The following is a 23,589-nucleotide window of genomic DNA, read 5'->3' on the forward strand; positions in this document are numbered from 1 at the left end:
ATCCAACACTCTATGGTTTAAAATGAAGTATTCTTTATTGAAGAATGCAAAAAATTACAGACAGTACAAAAATGTTCACACTAAGTGTTGTCTGTACACAATGTGGCTGAGCCATGGGAATTTCCATACTCCTTTTTTTCTAATTAAGTGTCCGTCTTAATTGTACTTCTGGCATTCAATTCATGAACCAGAAAGCTCAGGACCCGGAATCAAACCACAGGCTAATGTTTGGCAGTCTTATATTGTTCTTCTGGTTTTCATGAACCAGAAAGCTCAGAATGTGTTATTAATAAACTTACTGTATTTTTGTCATTGAGTAAAGAAATGCCGTGGTATATCTGTCTATTTCAATAAACATGTATCAAGTCCCATCTTAGGTTCAACCTTCTGACATACAGTATGTGCTTTAATTTATATATCCAATACACGTCTTTGTTGGGAATACATATTCATTGGTTTAAAATGGATCACGTGTTGACATTTCACATGATCACAGAGCCTGGCTCCTCCCCTCATGTGACTGATCACATGACATTGACATCACCAAAGGTCCTTTAGCTCCCTAGGATCCAGCTTCTACTGTTCCCAGACTGAAGACCTGACCGTTGTTATTTCCTGGCGGTGGGCCCTGCCGGATGAGGAATCATGTCTCTACCGACTAACCTGGGGAACCGAGAGCAAGAAGATGGTGAGGAAATGGCTGCTTCTGATCTTCACAGCTACTAATGCTGGTGTGTCAGGCCCAGTGTACTGCTGCCAGAGTTTGTCAATAGTGTGACACTCACAAGTGACGTCTGTGTCAGGTGTATAGGGGACTGTGTAGCTTCACTATATACACAACGATCTATTACCATCTCGTAGCTATAGACAGGCGGCTTTGTATTCTACTGTGGAGAAAGTAGTTGTCACAGACTTGTTGGCCATTGTGCCAGCTATGAGGACCTATATCTACCAGGACCACTCTGCTTTATGAGTCTAGGGCATGCTTAGTCACACAGAAGTTTCCATGTAGACGCATGTAATATTAGAGTGAGGAAATAAATGAATGGCCCAGTTAGAGGGATTTCCTCTCGCTGTAGGGAGGAGGTAGTATCACTATACTGATTGTAGGGGTCCAATGCTGCCCATCCCTACCGCTACTAGAAATAAAGCTCAATGGCCCATTTTTTTGCTTCTCTTCACTGTGCCACTCCAGATTCAGGCCTATGCTGACCCGCTGCTGAGGAAACACATTCTCTGGCATTGATATCACCGGCAGCCCCATAGAAAGTGAATAGACCGGTGGCCGAGCGTGCTCAGTACCGCTATTTACATAGGGCATTCTGGTTGATAGGTGATAAGTGATCATGATGAGAAAACCCCTATAAATGATAAGCTGTTGTCACCAGGAGAACCAGCAGATAATCATTTTGAATTAAAATTTAGTATAAGGCTGGAGTTACACAGTGACTTTGGCAGGGAAACAGGTCACATGACCAAAGATCGCCGTGTCACACTGGCTGCATCACATTAGGGAAAGTGAATGTTGCGTCCCGTAGGCTGACGCGAGATGACTACTTGCGCCTGTAATGTCACGGTTACCTGCAGGTCGCAACACGGCCACATTCACTTTCATTACAGCGACGCAGCTAGCACGATACTGGGATCACATAGTAATCTATGGCCATTGTAGCACTAGCCTTACACAGAGCCCACTGAAAACAGTGGGTTTTTAGATTCTGCGCAGATCATCCGTTTGTACGGAGGGAGGGCCACTGTTGTCAGCAGCTCTCTATCTACATATATATTTTCGAAAGTTTGTTTGTTTAAAGCCTGATTTTTTATTGGCTTAAAATGGATCACGTCATCGAGGCCACCATACTAATAGGATGTGCCAAGGGGGAAGTTGTCTTTATTCCTCGCATTTCCCTCGCTCCAAATGATGTTCCTTTCGAGTTCAAGCGGCAACAGTTCCCAGTACGCCTAGCCTTCGCAATGACAACTAACAAGGCTCAAGGTCAATCCCTGAAAGTAGCAGGAATACACCTTCAAAGTCCCTGTTTTCCCATGGGCAACTATATGTTGCTTGTTCCAGAGTCGGCACTGGAAAGAATCTCTACATCTTGGCACCGGATCAAAAGACAAGAAACATTGCAGTCCTAAATCAACACTATATAAATCTGTAATTAATATATTGCTTCATTTCATTTCTTTTATGCTTTCAATAACATTATTTACACTCTCTAGCAATTAAATTCATATCGAGAGGTAGCAATTAAATTCATACTGAGAGGTATTTAAATAGTGAGTTTTTACTCTATCCATGCCGTAAGTCAACCTCCCGAGCAACGCTGGGTATAAAAGCTAGTATAACATATTTATATGCTATATTTCTATAAAATATATTTTTGTGTCATTTGTCTAACCCATCCTTCTTTGCCTAAGAAATAAAAATTTACAGATCCATGGCCGGAGGCTCCGCTAGCAGCCGCTATGGCTGCTACAGCGTGACGCCACTGAACACGACTACGGCAGAGCAGGGAGTTATCTCCCCACTCTGCCATTAAACAAAAGACATGTATCCCCTATCCACAGGATAGAGGATACATGTGTGATCGCTGGAATTGATAGGGAGAACGGGGGACTGAAAGTCCCCTGAAGTTCTCCATCACAAACCTCGGACTTCCGGGGTCTGTGTCGGCAGCTCCGTAGAAATGAATGGAGTGCCGGTCGCGCTTGTGCGCATGCGTGACCAGCGCTCCTTAAATTTTTATTGAGCTGCGCAGACGCCGGAAGTCAGAGGTTAGTCATGGAGAACTTCGGGGGACTTTTAGTCCCCCGTTCTCCCTATCGCTGCCAGCGATCACACATGTATCCCCTCTCCTGTGGATAGGGGATACATGTCTTTTGTAGGACACACTGTAGGGCGCATTTTTTTTGGGAGGGGGGACGGTGTATGGCGTTCCCTACAGGGGGGCTGCATAGCGTTACCTACAGAGGGGGGGGGGCTGTATGGTGTTCCCTACAGGGGGGGCTGTATGGCGTTCCCTACAGGGGGGGCTGTATGCGTTCTCTACAGGGGGGCTGTATGGCGTTCTCTACAGGGGGCGCTGTATGGCGTTAGCGCCATACAGCCCCCTCTGTAGATAACGCCATACAGCCCCCCCTGTAGAGAACGCCATACAGCCCCCTGTAGAGAACTCCATACATCCCCCCTGTAGATAACGCCATACATACCCCCTGTAGGGAACGCCATACAGCCCCCCCTCTGTAGATAACGCCATACATACCCCCTGCAGATAACGCCATACAGCCCCCTCTGTAGATAATGCCATACAGCCCCCTCTGTAGATAACGCCATACAGAGTCCCCACTGTAGAGAATGCCATACAGCCCCCTGCAGATAACGCCATACAGCCCCCTGTAGATAACTCCATACAGCCCCCTTTGTAGATAACGCCATACAGCCCCCTCTGTAGATATCTACAAAGGGGGCTGTTTGGCCTTATCTACAGGGGGGGGGGGCTGTATGGCGTTCTCTACAGGGGGAGTTATGGCGCTATCTACAGAGGGGGCTGTATGGCGTTATCTACAGGGGGGCTGTAAAAAAGGCACTATCTACAAGGGGGGGTTGTGTGACACCCTGGGGAGGGGGGGCCCCAGTCAAAAGTTTGCTATGGGGCCCAGTCTTTCCTAGTTACGCCCATGGTCCAGTGCCTTCTGCCACGTCCAGTGTCTTCTGCCACATCTTGTACTGCCCGCCAACCTGCTGCACCGACCTCCATCCGTGCTGAAGCCGTAGCCACTGTCTGGACTAGTTAAGGTACCCGAGTGTTATGAACTGCCATAGACTTTTGTATAGACTGAGACCTGGTCAGCTGCCTCTCCGCTACGGCGGAGCGGCCTAGTGGGTCCACATACCCTGTGATCGTGACACTTAGTATACCAAAGCATTATTGCCTGTCAGTGTAAAACTGACAGGCAATCTATTAGGCCATGCCTAAGCAGTTGCTGAAGGCAGACCTGGGGGCCTTTGTTAGGCCCCCGACTGCCATGGAAACCCATCAGCGCCCCACGATCTCGTCACGGGTGTGCCGATGGGGTGACAGAGGGATCTCCCTCTGTCAAACACATTAGATAACAAAACCTATAACTAGGAGTCTGACACACGAAAGCCTGGAGCCTTCGTCCATGCGCCTTCGTCCACGCGCGTCGGTGTGGACGCCAGTCACTTGTACCTTGTCATGGGTAAGAGACATTTGCACATTATGCATAGCTCATTGGGATATATCTCCATCTCCTGTTATTACTTTTTGTGACATGTGTTCTGGTTGTCCATTTTTTCTTGTGGTTCTCATCTCTATCAATTTTATATATGTGTTTATTTTAATTGATTTAATAAACTTTCATTTTTTAACCCATCTTTCGTGTGTCAGACTCCTAGTTATAGGTTTTGCTGTATATTCAGCGTGTCCACCGTCACCGCCATGCTTATTTTGGGCCTGAGGCTCGGTTCTCGATAGAGCCCGCACATCATTGTGATGGGCCATCTACTATGAACTCTCTAGGGAACTGTTTGGTGTCCTCCATTTAGGTATAGTAAACACATTAGATACCACGGTCGCTATTGACAGTGGCATCTAAGGGATTAAACTGCCGGAATCGGAGTACTCTTTGATTGCGGCAGGAGCCTGGCTGTGTATAACTGGTGGGTACAATGGCAGTACCGACGACATCAGAGTGATGGATATATCCATCTATATGCGGGAACTAACTCCTGCTTCTGATGGATATATCCATCACTCGTCGTTAAGGGGTTAATTGTATCTGCATCCTCAGGAGCAGATACAATTGAATACAATGTTGGAGCAGTGAACTGTTGGCCCCCTGCTCCACTATTTATCTACTGACTTTGGTGCAGAATGCCAAGCCGCCAACTGCACAGGCCGAAAGAGGCCTTAAAGAGGCTCTGTCACCAGATTTTGCAACCCCTATCTGCTATTGCAGCAGATAGGCGCTGCAATGTAGATTACAGTAACGTTTTTATTTAAAAAAAAACGAGCATTTTTGGCCAAGTTATGACCATTTTTGTAGTTATGCAAATGAGGCTTGCAAAAGTCCAAGTGGGTGTGTTTAAAAGTAAAAGTCCAAGTGGGCGTGTATTATGTGCGTACATCGGGGCGTTTTTAATACTTTTACTAGCTGGGCTTTCTCATGAGAAGTATCATCCACTTCTCTTCAGAACGCCCAGCTTCTGCCTGATCACGCTGTGACATCACTCACAGGTCCTGCATCGTGTCAGACGAGCGAGGACACATCGGCACCAGAGGCTACAGTTGATTCTGCAGCAGCATCTGCGTTTGCAGGTAAGTAGCTACATCGACTTACCTGCTAACGCCGATGCTGCTGCAGAATCAACTGAAGCCTCTGGTGCCGATGTGTCCGACATGATGCAGGACCTGTGAGTGACGTCACAGATCTGCACTGCCAGAAGCTGGGCGTTCTGAAGAGAAGTGGATGATACTTCTCGTCAGAGCGCCCAGCTAGTAAAAGTATTAAAAACGCCCCTATGTACGCACATAATACACGCCCAGTTGGACTTTTGCAAGCCTCATTTGCATAAATACAAAAATGGTCATAACTTGGCCAAAAATGCTCGTTTTTTAAAAATAAAAACGTTACTGTAATCTACATTGCAGCGCCTATCTGCTGCAATAGCAGATAGGGGTTGCAAAATCTGGTGACAGAGCCTCTTTAAGAATAAGCTGCTGAAATGAGGCTGGGTGAGTAATACTTTTAATATGTTAGAGGACATGGGGGCATGACTGCTAGGGGTATTCTATGGGGGGTGCACAAGCATGGCATCACTTCTGTGTGAAGGACACAAACAGGCCATTAGTTCTGTGTGAGGGGCAAAAACAGGAAATTACTTCTGTGTGAGGGGCACAAACAGGGCATCAATTCTGTGTAAGGGGCACAAACAGGCCATTACTTCTGTGTAGGGTGCACAAACAGGTCATTACTTATGTGTGAGGGGCACAAACAGGGCATTACTACTGTGGGGGGGGGGGGGGTATAAGCAGGGCATCATTCCTTTGTAGGGAGCACTAAATGGAGTTTCATTACTGTGAAGGGAGCACTAATGGGGAAAAATATTTTTTTTTCAATTAAGGCCCCAGATATAACTTTGCTTGGGGCCCCAGAAATGCCAAATCTAGCCCTGTCAAATCAAGTATCATAATGACCTGTCTAATCAGAGTTGTAGCTAAGCTTTCCTTCACCAGTGGCACAGATTCAGCCCTGGCAATGTAGCTAATTTGCACCCAGAATCCTGTGCATATGCCCTGTCTGCCGCTTCTTAGCTACACCCCTGGTCTAATTGATATTGACACAGCATGTTGTAACCTATAGTTCATCCACAGCATCTATAAAGTTTTATGCTTAGTCACTAATCTTCATCTTCTTTCAATAGCAAGATTAATGCTGCTGATGACAGGTTTAGTTTTGCATTGGTAGCAAAAACCTTCCTGGGGATCACACAGACTGCAGACTGCTAAACAAATCCATGCCTTGCATATAAAGAAGCTGTAGAATTAGGATAGATGCTTCTGGAGCAGAAAAGATAAACCCATACAGAAAATGTACTACCCCGGAAAAGCACAATGCTTAAATGTAATGAAGCCGAAGTCTTGGGGGATTGTGGCTCCTTCATGCCATGTCTTCCCTAATGAACTTATTTAGATTAGTAAATGGATTTACTATTTTATTGAAATTAACCTAAGCCAGAAAAGAGGATTACAATGTCTATACATAAATATGGCAATATTACGGAGTGTGGTAACATGTTACATGAATATTAAGCAAAAGCAGAACATTGTTATTGTGCCAAGGAGAGAAAAGTCATTATACTTTCATTCAGCGATTCTGTTTCTGGTGTAATTAAATTCCAGCATGGAAGAATTAAATCAACAGTTTTTGAGCATTTAAAGTTTAATATGGAAAGAATTTTTAATTTTTATTCTTACCAGTGTTTCTAGAGGATACATTGTTTTCTATGAAAGCAAACTTTATTGCATTTTAAATGGTGAAAAATGTTCAGTTACGCTCTTACCTTTTCTTCTGCTTGAAGAGAGGTTCAGTAAGTAGTTAAAGGGAATGTGTCGCTAGAAATTGTTGTGTTTTTTTAAGTTAAACAATTATTATTTAAGTGATTACACATTGTTTTAATTCTTTAAATTTTTTCACAAGTCTGGAAATATTATAAATTAGATTCTAATTTATAACATTTCCATGTGCTGGTCACTAGAAGGAGCAGTTTCCAAAATTGCAGCATGAATTCACTGTATTGAATGATGTATATAATTGTGCTCCCACAATATAGAAAATTAGTAAATTCACTGAAGTGACAATTGAGTAAAATATACCTTTTATTATAGTAACTCGCTAAAAACAGGGGTAACACACCACTGTGAAAAAAGCCCCACCGTGTATATTAAAAAATGTATTAAACAATAAACACTGAGTAATTGAGATAAGTATATCTCAGTGTTTGTATAGATATTCACCGGAATCAGCATTTAACCTGGGCACAACAATAGTACGAGCCCCAAGAACACACCAGGGTCCGTGATCAAACACCGGAGTCTCCTAGTGCTGGGTCCACTACAATGCTACTGTCCCCTATGCAACAATCCCACATACAAAAACGACCCTACGCGTTTCAAATACTCATCCTCAGGGGTCTGTATCTTGGTCACTCTGGCCTAATTACCAGTGATAAATATTCAGCAGCAGGTATTCTGCTGTGCATCACGGAAGGATGCTCGCGTCGATGTCAGCGGCATACTTCATTTCGGGCACTGAGTTGCTATAAGCACCAGACTCCACCCCTCGTACTTGGCGGCGCTGTCCGAACTAACCAATCACAGCGCCCCCTGAATTCGTGACGCCTGTCCATGTGACTCCCGGCCGTCAGCTGACAGCCCGGAACCATCATCGACCGCATCAGAACGAACACGCAGGCGCAGTGGAAGCCACAGACACATCACCCATGCTGCCAAGAAAGAGCAAGGTAAGAGCAGAACGATATAGGATATATCTTGCGGGTCAGTTCCACACCGCAAGTGGACTACCTTAAACCAACTCTTTAACTGTAACCACATATTGGATAGATAAGTGCGGTGTCCCTCACATTATGAAGTTTAGATTAAAAACCTGTTGCACACGACCTAGCCAGTTGGCCATATCAATCAGAGTGCACTACGCAAACACCCCCCCACCCGTCAAAACAACCATATTGACCTGGCTGCTTGAAGATGGATGATATAGTTGCATGTTAAATAAAGCACGTATAATTAGTCTGCTCGTTTAGACCTGCTGGTTGTATAAATGCCAGTCTGTGGATCCACTGGGCTTCTTTGCGCAGAATTAGATTATCCCAGTCGCCTCCCCTTTTTGGAGGTCTTATAAGTTCAATTGCTTGAAACTTTAAACATTCTGCACGACCGTGGTGTTTAGCATGTACGTGTTTCGAGTTACTATAATAAAAGGTATATTTTACTCAATTGTCACTTCAGTGAATTTACTAATTTTCTATATTGTGGGAGCACAATTATATACATCATTCAATACAGTGAATTTATATTAATCCATACAGTTCATTATATTTTACATTACATCTGGGTATGGCAGCCTTTATGGATAAGTGAAGCCAAAAGCGTCTTTTCTGAATGTGAACTGGTGTATACAGCACAGGGTGCGTCCCTTAAATCCACTTTCAAGAACCTGACTAGACTACATAAGGACTATACAAAGGGTATCCCCCCTTACGTGGCAGACTTATTGTTTCAGGCATTAACAACTTAACCCAGAACGTGAGTACATATATAGATCAGGTGTTGCGTCCGTTTGTACTGGGTCTCACATCATATGTACGTGACACCATGGATGTTCTGAAACAAATTGAAGGTATTACTTTGGAACACAACACATTGTTGGCTAGCCTGGATGTAGAGGCGTTGTACTCGTCCATTCCACACAAACTGGGGTGTGAGGCGGTAGAGTACTTCCTTAGATCTAGGGGTACTCAGTTTGTGGCCCATAACCAGTTTGTTTTGCAGTTACTACACTTTGTTCTGGAAAAAAATGTATTTATCTTTGAAGACAAGATTTTTCACCAGCAATGTGGTACTGCAATGGGGAGTCCTACTGCTCCCACCTATGCAAATCTATTTCTTGGCTGGTGGGAAGAGACAATTGTCTTTGGGGATAAATTTGCCAAATGGACTTCGTCAATTGGGATATGGATTAGATATATTGATGACGTGCTGTTGTTTTGGAACTCAACAGTTGAGGAGTTCAATAGTTTTGTAGCAGCCCTCAATACCAATGATCTAGGGCTAAGGTTCACGTGCGAAATTAGTGACCAAGAACTGTCCTTTCTAGATCTGAAAATTATAAAAACAATGGAAGGCACAATTCGCACCAAAGTACACCGGAAGGAAACAGCAACCAATAGTTTCTTACAATGGAACAGTTGTCATCCCTATCCCCTCAAACGTGGCATTCCTAAAGGCCAATTTATGAGAGTACGCCGGAATTGCAGCTCCATGGACGATTTTGAGAGTCAGGCACAGGAGCTCAAAATTAGATTGAAGGATAGAGGTTTCCCCATGGGTGTAATCAGGAAGGCCTATGAGGGAGCGAGGGACGCAGACAGGCAGAGTCTCCTTGTTCCTAAAAAACGAAAAGAAGAACGAGTTACGAGACTCATAGGTACTTATGATTCGAAACAAAATGATATCATGCAAATCCTTAAAAGGTACTGGCGTATTCTCAGTGCTGACACAGATTTGGCAGACCAGATCACACAATGGCCCTCAGTCACGTATCGTAGAGGGAAAAACATTAGGGATAGAGTCATGCATAGTTGCTTTGACCCCATTATACCGAGGGGCACATGGCTGGATAGACAAACACCAGGTACATATAGATGTGATAGCTGTAAGGCCTGCGACTTCATCCTTAAGGGAAACAAGTTTACGAGTGTCGCAACAAAAGAGGAGTACGACATTCGTGATTTTGTTAACTGCAAAACAGCGGGGGTGGTTTACCTTATCACATGTCCATGCCCCCTTAATTATGTGGGTAAAACGGTGCGACAATTTCGGCGCCGGATAAGGGAGCATGTTGGAGATATTGTCCATGCTAGGGATACCCCGATATCGAAACACGTACATGCTAAACACCAGGGTCGTGCAGAATGTTTAAAGTTTCAAGCAATTGAACTTATAAGACCTCCAAAAAGGGGAGGCGACTGGGATAATCTAATTCTGCGCAAAGAAGCCCAGTGGATCCACAGACTGGCATGTATACAACCAGCGGGTCTAAACGAGCAGACTAATTATACATGCTTTATTTAACATGCAACTATATCATCCATCTTCAAGCAGCCAGGTCAATATGGTTGTTTTGACGGGTGGGGGGGTGTTTGCGTAGTGCACTCTGATTGATATGGCCAACTGGCTAGGTCGTGTGCAACAGGTTTTTAATCTAAACTTCATAATGTGAGGGACACCGCACTTATCTATCCAATATGTGGTTACAGTTAAAGAGTTGGTTTAATGTAGTCCACTTGCGGTGTGGAACTGACCCGCAAGATATATCCTATATTCTATATCGTTCTGCTCTTACCTTGCTCTTTCTTGGCAGCATGGGCGATGTGTCCGTGGCTTCCACTGCGCCTGCGTGTTCGTTCTGATGCGGTCGATGATGGTTCCGGGCTGTCAGCTGACGGCCGGGAGTCACATGGACAGGCGTCACGAATTCAGGGGGCGCTGCGATTGGTTAGTTTGGACAGCACCGCCAAGTACGAGGGGTGGAGTCTGGTGCTTATAGCAACTCCAGTGCCCGAAATGAAGTATGCCGCTGACATCGACGCGAGCATCCTTCCGTGATGCACAGCAGAATACCTGCTGCTGAATATTTATCGCTGGTAATTAGGCCAGAGTGACCAAGATACAGACCCCTGAGGATGAGTATTTGAAATGCGTAGGGTCGTTTTTGTATGTGGGATTGTTGCATAGGGGACAGTAGCATTGTAGTGGACCCAGCACTAGGAGACTCCGATGTTTGATCACGGACCCTGGTGTGTTCTTGGGGCTCGTACTATTGTTGTGCCCAGGTTAAATGCTGATTCCGGTGAATATCTATACAAACACTGAGATATACTTATCTCAATTACTCAGTGTTTATTGTTTAATAAAAAAATTTAATATACACGGTGGGGCTTTTTTCAAAATTGCAGCATGGTCAATGTGGTAAAGCAACCTCATTGCTTTATGCTGCAAATTTGGGGTAGACACACTCGCTCTAGTGTCCTCACACAATCCCCCCTCCCTTATTCTGGCTAGTGCCAGGAGAAGGAGGGGGTTGAATCTGTGCCGCCATTTTCTGAGCGAATGCACAGTGTAGGAGGATTAGATACAGTGCTCAGCAGACAGTATAAGACTAACATACACGAACATAATACACACATCACATACACAAACATAACTTACCTGCTCCTGCCGCCGCTGCCGCCTCTGCTCCTATTCCTTGCGCCTTCGCTTCATTGAACATATGGCCGGAAGCCGCGGCCGGATGTCGTGATCTGACTGTCCGGCAGCAGCTTCTGTTCCACATGAAAATGGCGCAGAATTTCACTCTGCTAACGAGCTTCGTATTGGTCTGTGTGGGAGCGGCGCATGCACCGTTCCCACACAGACAGTGTATGCTGCAGTGAATGGAACGGCTCCCGTTCACATTCTCTATTGGGATGTATGTGCCGTATTCCATCTCTGTATGTGTCGTTAAAAAAAATGGCAGCCCCCATAGAGAAGTAAAAATAAAAAAAAGTAAAAAGTAGAACACACAAACACAAATAAATAAATTTTATTTTTTTATCATACTACAAGCAATATGATAAAAAAAATAAAAATTAATGACACCTTCCCTTTAAGTTACAAAAGCAATTCTTACCAACTATCTAGCTAATGTCACAGAGTCACAAAGGCTTAATAGAAATGCATAATCCCCTTCTCTCTCTTGTTTATGTGGCTACTCCTCTTAATGAGGACCAATTGTAAGTTCTCCTGATATGTCTGTTAGGCCGGATTCACACAAGCGTGTTCAGTTCGGGATATACAGTCCGTGTGTCGGCAGTATTTCCTGGACTGAGCACACTGCAGGGAGCTGGGCTCTTATTGTCATAGTTATCTATGACGCTAGGAGTCGTTGCTTCGCTGCGGGTAAACTGTCCCATACTGAAAACATGTTTTCAGTACGGGACAGTAGTTCCGTAGAGAGGCAGGGATTCCTAGCGTCATAGATAACTATGATGCTAGGAGCCCGGCTCCCTGTACTGTGTTCGGTCCGGGAAATGCGGCCGACCTGCGGACCGTATATCACGGACTGAACACGCTCGTGTGAATCCGGTCTTAAAGTGATTGCTTGTATTCCATATAAAATAACAATGCTGGGGTATATTTTCTTAGAAACCTCTGTTGTACCATTCCTCTGCTGTTCCACTCTGAAATTTATATATAAATTAAAAACTTGGTGTTTCCCGAGTGTGTTCCAACACACAATGTCAGCACTGATTGGTCTGTGTCAAAGTGTGCAGGGACATATCTCATTCACAAGGGGAATGGTATCACCGAGTTATTAATTATCTCATACATATCCAAGAGGAATGACAGAGGAGCAGAGTTGCAAGACAAAGTTCTACGTTGTTATTTTATTGGAGATGTAAGTATTTACTAAAACAGACAGGTCTTTTTAGACATTAGCAGTTTGTCAGTGGATCCCAACATTTTTAATGGAATCTGCAGATACTGTAATCTGATGTCAATGAACTGCTGAACTGCAATACTAGACGCAGCCTTTATACAGATGTAACACTTTCTCAAAAAAAGATCCTTTCTAAATCCCGGATTGCCTATTTAATTGTTTTTGTATATTTTTTGTGTATACTACATTTTATAAGTTACATCATTTCATATGACGCAAGCTCCTCCAAGCTCTCAGTTTGTGGTTGGGCTTTGTTTTGTGATAACATAATATTGGGTTTCCGTTTATTGAAAATAGATTCTACTATCGTTGGCTGTTGTGGCCTAAGATTATAATCTTTGTTCTCTAACCCAAGAGTTTATGCATCTATCTCTCTTTTTTACCATTGATCTATAGTATTTTTGTTGTCGTTTTCACAGCCTTGTCCATCTTGTGCAGGGGAGCTGCATTTCTTTGCCTGCTCTGGACTTGTCTTTATCAGGGGCGTAACTAGGAAAGACTGGGCCCCATAGTAAACTTTTGACTGGGGCCCCCCTCCCCTGGCAGTCACACAACCCCCCCCCCTTGTAGATAGTGCCTTTTTTACAGCCCCCACTGCAGATAACGCCATACAGCCCCCCTGTAGATAACGCCATACAGCCCCCTTTGTAGATATCTACAGAGGGGGACTGTATGGCGTTATCTACAGAGGGGGACTGTATGGCGTTATCTACAGAGGGGGACTGTATGGCGTTATCTACAGAAGGGGACTGTATGGCGTTATCTACAGGGGGGACTGTATGGCGTTATCTACAGGGGGGACTGTATGGCGTTATGTACAGGGGGAGGGCTGTATGCCATTATCTACAGGGGGAGGGCTGTATGGTGTTATCTACAGGGGGGACTGTATGGCGTTATCTACAGCGGGGACTGTATGGCGTGATCTACAGGGGGAGGGCTGTATGCCATTATCTACAGGGGGGACTGTATGGCGTTATCTACAGGGGGGACTGTATGGCGTTATCTACAGGGGGAGGGCTGTATGCCATTATCTACAGGGGAGGGCTGTATGGCGTTTTCTACAGGGGGTTGTATGGCGTTATCTACAGGGGCAGGGCTGCATGGCGTTATCTACAGGGGGGACTGTATGGCGTTATCTACAGGGGGACTGTGTGGCGTTCTCTACAGGGGGGACTGTGTGGCGTTATCTACAGGGGGGACTGTGTGGCGTTATCTACAGGGGGGACTGTGTGGCGTTCTCTACAGAGGGGGCTGTATGGCGCTAACGCCATACAGCCCCCACTGTAGAGAACGCCATACAGCCCCCCCTGTAGAGAACACCATACAGCCCCCCCTGCAGGGAACGCCATACAGTCCCTTCTGTAGATAACGCCATACAGCGCCCCCCCCCTGCAGGGAACTCCATACAGCGCCCCCCCTGCAGGGAACGCCATACAGCGCCCCCCCTGCAGGGAACGCCATACAGCGTCCCGTCGCCCCCCCAACAAAAAACCTGCGACCTACAGTGTTGTTGTGTCCTACAAATAACATGCATCCCCTATCCATAGGATAGGGGATACATGTGTGATCGCCGGCATTGATAGGGAGAACGGGGGACTGAAAGTCCCCTGAAGTTCTCCATCACTAACCTCTGACTTCCGGCATCTGTGTCGGCAGCTCAATAAAAATGAAAGGAGCGCTGATCACGCATGCTCACAAGCGCGACCGGCGCTCCATTCATTTCTACGGAGAAGCCGACACAGAACCCGGAAGTCCGAGGTTTGTGATGGAGAACTTCAGGGGACTTTCAGTCCCCCGTTCTCCTTATCGCTGCCAGCAATCACACATGTATCCCCTGTCCTGTGGATAGGGGATACATGTCTTTTGTTTAATGGCAGAGCGGGGAGATACCTCCCTGCTCTGCCGTAGTAATCAGTGGCGTCCCGCTGTAGCAGCAATAGCGGCTGCTAGCAGAGCCTGCGGCCATGGTGGGGGCCCGTACCGGCGGGCGACACGGGCCCCCTCATGCCGAGGGCCCCGTAGCAGCCGCTACTGCTGCTACGGCGGTAGTTACGCCACTGGTCTTTATGTGTTATTGGTTATCACTCCTGTTTATTGTAAATGTCTATTTGATTAAAGTTTCCTGTACTTGGTCACTATATTTCCTGATCTTTAGTCGTGACTTCTGTTCTATTGCTTGATCTTTGGTTGTGACTTCTGTTCTATTCCTGTTCCATGATCCTGTTTTTAGTTCAGTATTAGGTTGTGGCTCCTTGCACCCACCAGAGGAAATGATTCTGTGGGTCCAAACTCCATCTTTATGTGCATCTCCACTTTTAATTGCATTGAAACTTGGTTGTTACCATTGCACAGATGGACAGGACATATCATCAAGTTTAATAGGTTATTTTGAATCATCTCATACTAAATAAACCCCAAGTGCAAAGTGATTGGTTCCAACTTGATTCTTCTTGATATTTTTGCACTTTGTTGTATTAGGGGGCTCATTATTATGTCAGAGACCTGGTCCACAGAAGGATCCTCTAGTACACTGGTGAGCCAGGCCCTACACAATCTTAGTTTATATTTTAAAACCTCCTTGATTTGACTGATCATTCTGATTGGTCTACTTGTGTTGACATCTTGCTGTTTCCAGGGCCGGCCTCAGAGGTATTTAACATGTGCGATCGCACATTGCGAATCAGTCATCCTTGCTGATGGAAGACTTGCACCCCAGGCTTGTGACCTCCTCAAATCATAATGTTAATTGTATTGCATTATTTAGACTTTGTATTGCGCTGTAGTTAGATTACTTTATGCATTGAGATATATGGACACTGTATATTAGAATTATTTGAGTAACTTATGCTGGTATTTACTTAGATATTATGTGGACCACCTATTTAAGCGCTATACAGCATATTATATTTTTCAGTGGCCAAAGTAAGGCACTGTTATTTAGGAATTATATGGAAGGATGCCAACAGAAAGTACCACAGAAGGCACGCCCGGTCCTGGCAATGCGTTCTGTTTCACAGTGCCATCTTGTCTCCTGGTCATCACCACTCATCACCACTCAGGATTATATCCACATGGGGACATGAATTGTCACAAATCATAAAGGTGTACTTTTATACTATAGCTGCATATATTTTATTCTTCGAGGATCGTCAGTCAATGTTTACTGTTTAAACTGTTTTGCTCCATAGTGATAGATTATATTGTACAAGTCTAGTTACATAATGTTTGTGTTTTTGTGAGCTGTGGAGAACAAGGACATTAGTAATCTCTCATTAACTTCAGCTTTTGTTGACAAATGGGAATTTTGCCAACCAATTCTCAAGGTACTAAGAGATAACAAATCTCCTTGTTCTTCATGGCTCACATTAGTAGAAATATTACGCAAATAGTTTTCATTCAACATAATGTCACTGACTTGGTATTACACTCTTGTTGGCAGATGATGTGATTAGGAAAAAGACTATAGTATGAAGTATCTAACCAAATCCAAATATCTTGTGTAATTTAAAACTCAGTCATATTTTTTGCATTGTTCATGTTTGCCAATATATATTTTTGTATTTAATTTAAAACATTTTCCTTTCTTTAGATTTCTGGCAACTGGACAATAATTTGCTTGTCTCCAATGCAATAATCAACCATATGAATGATTTTTCATGACAGAACCAAAGGTTCCTATTTTTTAACCCGTTAAGCACACACAGTATTTTTTCTTTTTTTGCCTTACCAAATTCCAAGAGCCCTTAACCATAACTATGTACTGTATTCCAATGTATTATAGCCTGTGCGCAGGTATTTGATAGTCTATACCTATGGCATTGTCTCAGGACATACTTGTGGATTTTATCAGAGCAATGATAGTGGGGTAACTGTTGCAATCCAGAGGTCAATCACAGCCACCCCCCATAGTTGATCGAGCAGGCACATCTGCTGTGACTGCATGAACACCGCACCGTAAAAGTATGGTGGCGGGCGTTATGTCCCAGCCTCTAGAGCCTTTGTAGTGTAGAATGGGAAGATATTAAGGGATTGGGATGAGAATGGCATTTAGGAGCATTCCAATATTTCTCTTCTTATGGCCACCCACCGCCAAAAACTGGCCTGCCGTAAATGCCAAAGTCTCGTCTGAGATAGCACGCATGTGCCCATCATGTATGATCCGATATCCTTCTCTGCTTCGTCCGGTCCTCAAATTTAGTTACTGTGCATGCGCCCATATGGTGTTCCATTGTGTGCACCAAAACAGGTCAACGAGGGGGAGCCAAGGAGCTGTCAATCTAAAGTAAGGTAGCGGGGTTAACTCGGAAAGACTTGTGGAATGAAGATATTACTCTTTTATGCTTATTAGCATACGGCACAGAAACTGTAAAGGATCTGCCAGACACAACTTCTGTGTCGACGCCCATAGTTAATCAGTCTGCATGTAATGGGGGTACCAGCCTCCTGCACCCTCATGACATGATAGGGGTCGCTGCCCCCTCGCCTCCCGCGGAGGTTATAAGGGTTCCTGTCCCCACCATCTCCACGAGCCTTAGGTGTCCATTTGTGCTCTCAGCCCCTTCTGGGCCTCGTGTTTTCCCCCGTTTGTGTGACGTCAGGCCGCTTGCAGCAAAGGTTAGACATATGTCTTAGAAACAATGTGTAGAAACCGTAAAGTTAACAATGACCACTGGGGGGCAGTGGAACACAGCAGGAGTGAGAAAACAGACAGGCCATTAGGACAGAAAAAAGGAGGAACCAAAGGACGGACGGAGAGAGAGGGAAGGGGGAATTGGCGGCACCCCAGGAAGAGGAAGGAGAAGGGAGGAGACTTCGGGGGAGAGAGGATGCAGAGCTGACTGGGGACAAGAAAGTGACCAGGCTGCCGCCATTTGTAGGAGAAGGATCCTTGGCTCAACGTTCCTGGAGGAGGACTATTTGGACATTCACTACAGCTCAGCGGTGTCAGGAGACACAAGGGAAAAGACGTCATCTTCATCAACAGAGGAGCAGAAAGCAGAGGTAAGGGTGGTATGCCGCATGGTAGTGAGTAGCTCTCGCTCTGACCCGCGGTGGCACATGCGGTAATATATCTGCCGGACTCACGCCGTAGCCAAAGGGCGAGGGGCATAGCTTCCACCTTTGGGGATTCCGCAGTGTGAGTGGTAAAAGTTCTATACCCGTAGTCAACGGGAAGATGAATCCGTCCAACAGTACTCGGTCGCACTCCAACGATTGTGGAACCGACTCAGCAAGAAAGATCAAGAGGGGTGCGCGGCTGTCCCTGACCCTGACAGGGTGCTGCGGGACCAATACGTGTCTGGGTTGAAGAATAGAGCGCTAAGAAGGAGCCTCAGAGACTATATACGGACGGAGCCGCATACCGCATTAGTGGACCTAGTTCGAGAGGCCATTTAGTGGCAGCGCGAGGGAGAGGATGGTACACCACTCTGCCGAAAGGGGACCGCCTCCGAAAATGGACCCCACACCAGACAGTGCTTTCTTCCGAGACTTTGCCAGGGATGTGAGGGAGTCCATGAGGGAGATGAGAGAAGAGATCAACCAGCTGAAGGCGGCAAGTTCTACCCGGGAGGACCGTCCTCGGCAGAGAAGATTTGATCCGGCCGAAATTCGCCGGTGTTGGGAATTTGGCCGACCAGGACACCTGGCAAGAGACTGTCAGGTCCCTAGGATGGAACGGCCACCTTTAAACTAGAATCACCCGCGGCTGAGGGCCAAGCGGCAGGGACCTCCAATTCCATCGGCCCGAATGATCAATATCACCGTATCGCAGGCAGATCGCCCATCTTACACGCCCGGATAAAGGGGATAGACGTGAGTTGCTTGTTTGACACGGGCTCTGAAGTTACGACGATGGCAAAGGAAGTGTATGAGAGACACTTTGCGGGGTCTGATGAGTTGGAGAACCCTTGGCTCACCTTGACAGCTGCCAACAACCTCCCCATCCCAGTGGTTGGAATGACCTGGTTAGATATTGAGCTGTTCAGAAAATCAATCCCTAGACAGGCCGTGTTGGTCGTGCCTAACTATGCCCGGCCGGGTGTTCCCGTAATCATCGGCATAAACATACTACGAGAGTTAGATGGACTCCTTTTGCGGGAGATGGGAACCGTCTACTGGGAAAGAGTCGGCGGGAACACCCGAGTGCAACAGTCTCTTCAACAGTTACAGAGAATCTGCCGACAAAAAGAAAGAGTAGCCCAAGAGGAAGGACAAGTGGGTACCATTAGGTCACCCCGAGGAAAACCCCTTCAACTGCCCCCTAGACAAGAGTTAACGCTACCGTTGGAGGTGAAGACACATCTACGGTTGAGGAATGCTACTGTGATAGTAGAACCACTTAGCGACGCCTCTCCGGCCACCAACTGGATGGTGGGAAGGACCGTGTGCCGAATAGCGCGGGGCTGCGCCACCGTTCGGCTGATGAATCTGGATGATGTGGTGACCGTCATCCCTCCCGCCACAGCTCTAGCGGCAGTACATGTTATACGACCTCAAGATGTAACTGAGTCGGAACCCCACGGGCCATCCAACGAGCCAGAGCCCGAGGAGACAGAGGAGGCCGGAGGGACACTGACCTGGCTGTGGCAACAACTAAAATTGCAGGGGGTGGCCCCCGACCCGGAGTCTGAACAAGCACTGTGGTCGCTCCTGCAATGCTACTTGACTGCTTTTGCTTCTCACGAGGAAGACTATGGCTGTACCAACGCTATAGAACACGCCATTCACACTAGGGGTGCAGTCCCAGTGCGGGAAAGATACAGAAGCATACCACCTGCATTGTACCAGGAGGTCAAAGACCTAATCCAGAAGATGTTGGAGGGCCAAGTGATCCGGGAAAGTACAAGCCCGTGGGCTGCGCCAATTGTGCTAGTGCAGAAGAAGGATGGCACCCTACGATTCTGTATCGATTATCGCCGGCTGAACTCATGCACACATAGGGACGCTTATCCCCTCCCGAGAGTGGAAGAGTCACTCACAGCACTCCGTCAGGCTCAGTATTTCACTACCCTCGATCTAGCCAGTGGGTACTGGCAAGTTCCCGTTCGAGAGGAAGACAAAGAGAAGACGGCATTCATCACACCAATGGGGCTATTTGAGTGTAACCGGATGCCATTCGGGTTGAATAACGCCCGAAGTACATTTCAACGGTTGATGGAACACTGCCTAGGAGACATGAACTCCGAGTCCATCATGATTTACCTAGATGACATCGTAGTGTACTCCAGCACCTTTCCAGAGCACCTGAGTCACCTGGAGGCCGTACTGAGCCGGTTGACGAGGTTCGGGCTGAAACTAAAACCGACTAAATGTCGGATTGCGAGACAGAAGATCAACTACTTGGGACATGTAGTCAGCCCAGAGGGGGTGGCACCTGATCCTAGCAAGATTCAAGCCGTCATGGACTGGCCACCACCCAGCACGTCTACCGAAGTGAGAGCCTTCCTGGGGCTGGTAGGATACTACCGGCGATACATCCAAGATTTTGCCAAGATTGCCGGTCCACTCCACGAACTGTTACGGGGGCAGCCGGCAGAACGGAAGGGGAAACAGAGTACATCGGTGGCCAACCGATGGGGTCCAACTCAGGAACAGGCCTTCCAACAGTTAAAGGAGCGATTAACGACTGCGCCCATCTTGGCATTCGCCGACTATTCACAGCCGTTCCAACTCTATACTGATGCTAGCCTGCACGGTTTGGGAGCGGTGCTGTCACAGAAGAGATATGGAGTGGAAAGGGTGATCGCGTACGGTAGCCGGAGTCTGAGGCCTGCCGAGCGGAACCCCCTGAATTACAGTTCCTTTCGCCTTGAACTCCTAGCTGTAGTCTGGGCCGTTACGGAAAGATTTGCGGAGTACTTGACGGGAAGCCGGATAGAGATCTATACTGACAATAACCCGCTTGCTTATCTACACACCGCCAAACTGGGTGCACTAGAGCAGCGCTGGGTGGCACGCCTCGCCCGGTTCGATTATATAATTCGCTATAAGCCTGGGCGCAACAACGGCAATGCGGATGCCTTGTCCCGGAACCCAACAACGAACCCTGTCGGGGATCAGGATGAAGAAGTGGAAGAGGTGGAGATTCCGCCATTGCGGGTGGCAAGCAGGGTCACGCAACTGGAGGCCAGGAATGGAGGGCCCGAAGTGGGTGAACTGTACAGTCGTCTAGAGTGGCAGGAGAAACAGAGGTCTGATAAGGACCTCCAACATTTACATGGGTGGCTTCTGGCCAGATGGCAGCCGACAGGGTCTGAACGTGCTCAGCTGACACGAAGTGGATGCCAAATTGCAAGACAACAGGAGCGGCTGCTCCTTCGAGGTGGAGTCATTTACCGCCAGCTCTGGATGGCGAAAGAGCAACGAGTCGTGTGGCAATTGGTGTTGCCGATCAAAGAAGTAGAGTCAGTCTGCCGGACCCTACATGAGGTCGGAGGACACTTCTGCGCTGTAAAAACGGAGACCCTGGTTCGAGGTTATTTCTACAGCCCACAACTGAGTGAGACGGTGGAGCGGATATGCCGGACATGCACCAACTGTGCTATCCACAAAGGACCAGTGCAGACTACCGTGCCGCAGGCCATACACACGGGGGAACCCTTTGAACTGTTAACAAAGGATTTCCTTACCGTCCATGAAGTGACCTCCGGACACAAATACGCATTGGTGTGTGTAGATCATTTCTCCAAATATGCGATCGTCATCCCCACCAGGGACCAGACAGCACCCACCACAGCCAAACTAATATGGACTCACGTTATACGGCCCTATGGGTGTCCACAGAGACTGTTAACTGACCAGGGTCCAAACTTCGAATCACAGCTGATTCAAGAGCTGTGTGTGCTACACGGCATACAGAAGTCGCGAACGACGCCCTATCACCCTCAGGGCAATGGGGCGTGTGAACGCTTTAACAGGACTCTGTTGGGGATGCTGAGAACTTTGGGCGACGATCACCAAGAGCGGTGGCCTAATTATGTGGAGGACGTAGTATGGGCATATAATAATACCGTACACAGTACTACTGGATGCACTCCTTATCAGCTCATGTTTGGCCGAATGGGACACCTACCAATAGCCTTACTCATGGAGCAACCTGAAGAAAATAGTGTGCGAACCCCGTCTCAGTGGATAGTGGAGCACCAGCGCAGGATTCAGCGAGCTCGAGATCGAGTACAAGCAACAAGGAGACATGAACAACCCTCGATAACGGCCGGACCCAGCCGGCCCATAGAACCATTCCACCCTGGGGACAGGGTATTGGTCCGCAACAAACAAGCGCAACGAGCCAGTAAGTTGGAACCACGTTGGGAGCGAGTGCCCTATGTCGTTATCCGAGGAGCGAGTCCACAACTCTCAGTGTACGAAGTACAGCGAGAAGACGGAAACGGCAGGGTATGCAAACTACACCGAAACTTGCTGAGACCCTGTTCGTTTCCAGCTGAGCAGATGAGGGAACGGACACCGGCTACGGCACCTGACACTACCCCCGCTGAACCTAGTGGCAAATGGTGGGTAGTGGTCCCGGTCGCAGATGTCCCATCCTCACCAACAGTTGAAGGGGACCAAGAAGAAGGGACGGTACGTTACCACCGTCGAGAGAACAGAGGGACCTTACCGTCCCGTTACAGGGATTTTGACTGTAGTGCCGGGGACTGCACTATTTCCTCAAGGGAGATGTGTAATGGGGGTACCAGCCTCCTGCACCCTCATGACATGATAGGGGTCGCAGCCCCCTCGCCTCCCGCGGAGGTTATAAGGGTTCCGGTCCCCACCATCTCCACGAGCCTTAGGTGTCCATTTGTGCTCTCAGCCCCTTCTGGGCCTCGTGTTTCCCCCCGTTTGTGTGACGTCAGGCCGCTTGCAGCAAAGGTTAGACATATGTCTTAGAAATATTGACCACTGGGGGGCAGTGGAACACAGCAGGAGTGAGGAAACAGACAGGCCATTAGGACAGAAAAAAGGAGGAACCAAAGGACGGACGGAGAGAGAGGGAAGGGGGAATTGGCGGCACCCCAGGAAGAGGAAGGAGAAGGGAGGAGACTTCGGGGGAGAGAGGATGCAGAGCTGAGTGGGGACAAGAAAGTGTCCAGGCTGCCGCCATTTGTAGGAGAAGGATCCTTGGCTCAACGTTCCTGGAGGAGGACTAGCTGGACATTCACTACAGCTCAGCGGTGTCAGGAGGCACAAGGGAAAAGACGTCATCTTCATCAACAGAGGAGCAGAAAGCAGAGGTAAGGGGGGTATGCCGCGTGGTAGTGAGTAGCTCTCGCTCTGACCCGCGGAGGCGCACGCGGTAATATATCCGCCGGACTCACGCCGTAGCCAAAGGGTGAGGGGCATAGCTTCCACCTTTGGGGATTCCGCAGTGTGAGTGGTAGCACCACAGTGATCCGCGGAGACGGCCCATTTCCTTCTTGAGACCCGCCGGGCCGGGTCAGTGAGCGCCAGGCGCAGCCACCCAGGAAAGGGTGGGGCTCCCACGAGGGGGAGTGCCTCAGCAACTGAGAGACTTGATTTGAATACTGTATTGTTGTTATTTGGCCTGTTTTGAAATTGTGATTTTCAGTAAACCGTTGATTTCAAAAGAACTGAGTAGTGTTGTGGTGTCCACGTTTAGTCTTGCCTAACATGCACCTGCTTCTATGTCTGTGAGACTGACTCCATCTACCACCACCCAGGATGGCAGGCTTAGGAGTGGGAGAGCCTATCACAGCCTGGCCAGACCGAGCTAGCTCCCGCCCTCTGTCTATTTATACCTGCCTTTCCTGTTCCTCCTTT

At 47.3% G+C, this 23,589-nt stretch overlaps 1 long non-coding RNA gene across 1 annotated transcript in view; it reads left to right on the top strand.

Annotated features, from left to right (window-relative positions):
• The first annotated feature begins 593 nt into the window (after positions 1 to 593).
• The window catches only part of LOC142741544 (uncharacterized), a 57,461-nt gene continuing 34,465 nt past the window's right edge, over positions 594 to 23,589 (top strand). Inside the window, exon 1 of the long non-coding RNA XR_012881182.1 lies at positions 594 to 688. This is a non-coding gene — a long non-coding RNA (uncharacterized LOC142741544). The remainder of the gene's footprint in view (positions 689 to 23,589) is intronic.

This window comes from Rhinoderma darwinii, chromosome 2 (genome assembly GCF_050947455.1).
Source record: "Rhinoderma darwinii isolate aRhiDar2 chromosome 2, aRhiDar2.hap1, whole genome shotgun sequence".
Lineage (NCBI taxonomy): Eukaryota > Metazoa > Chordata > Amphibia > Anura > Rhinodermatidae > Rhinoderma > Rhinoderma darwinii.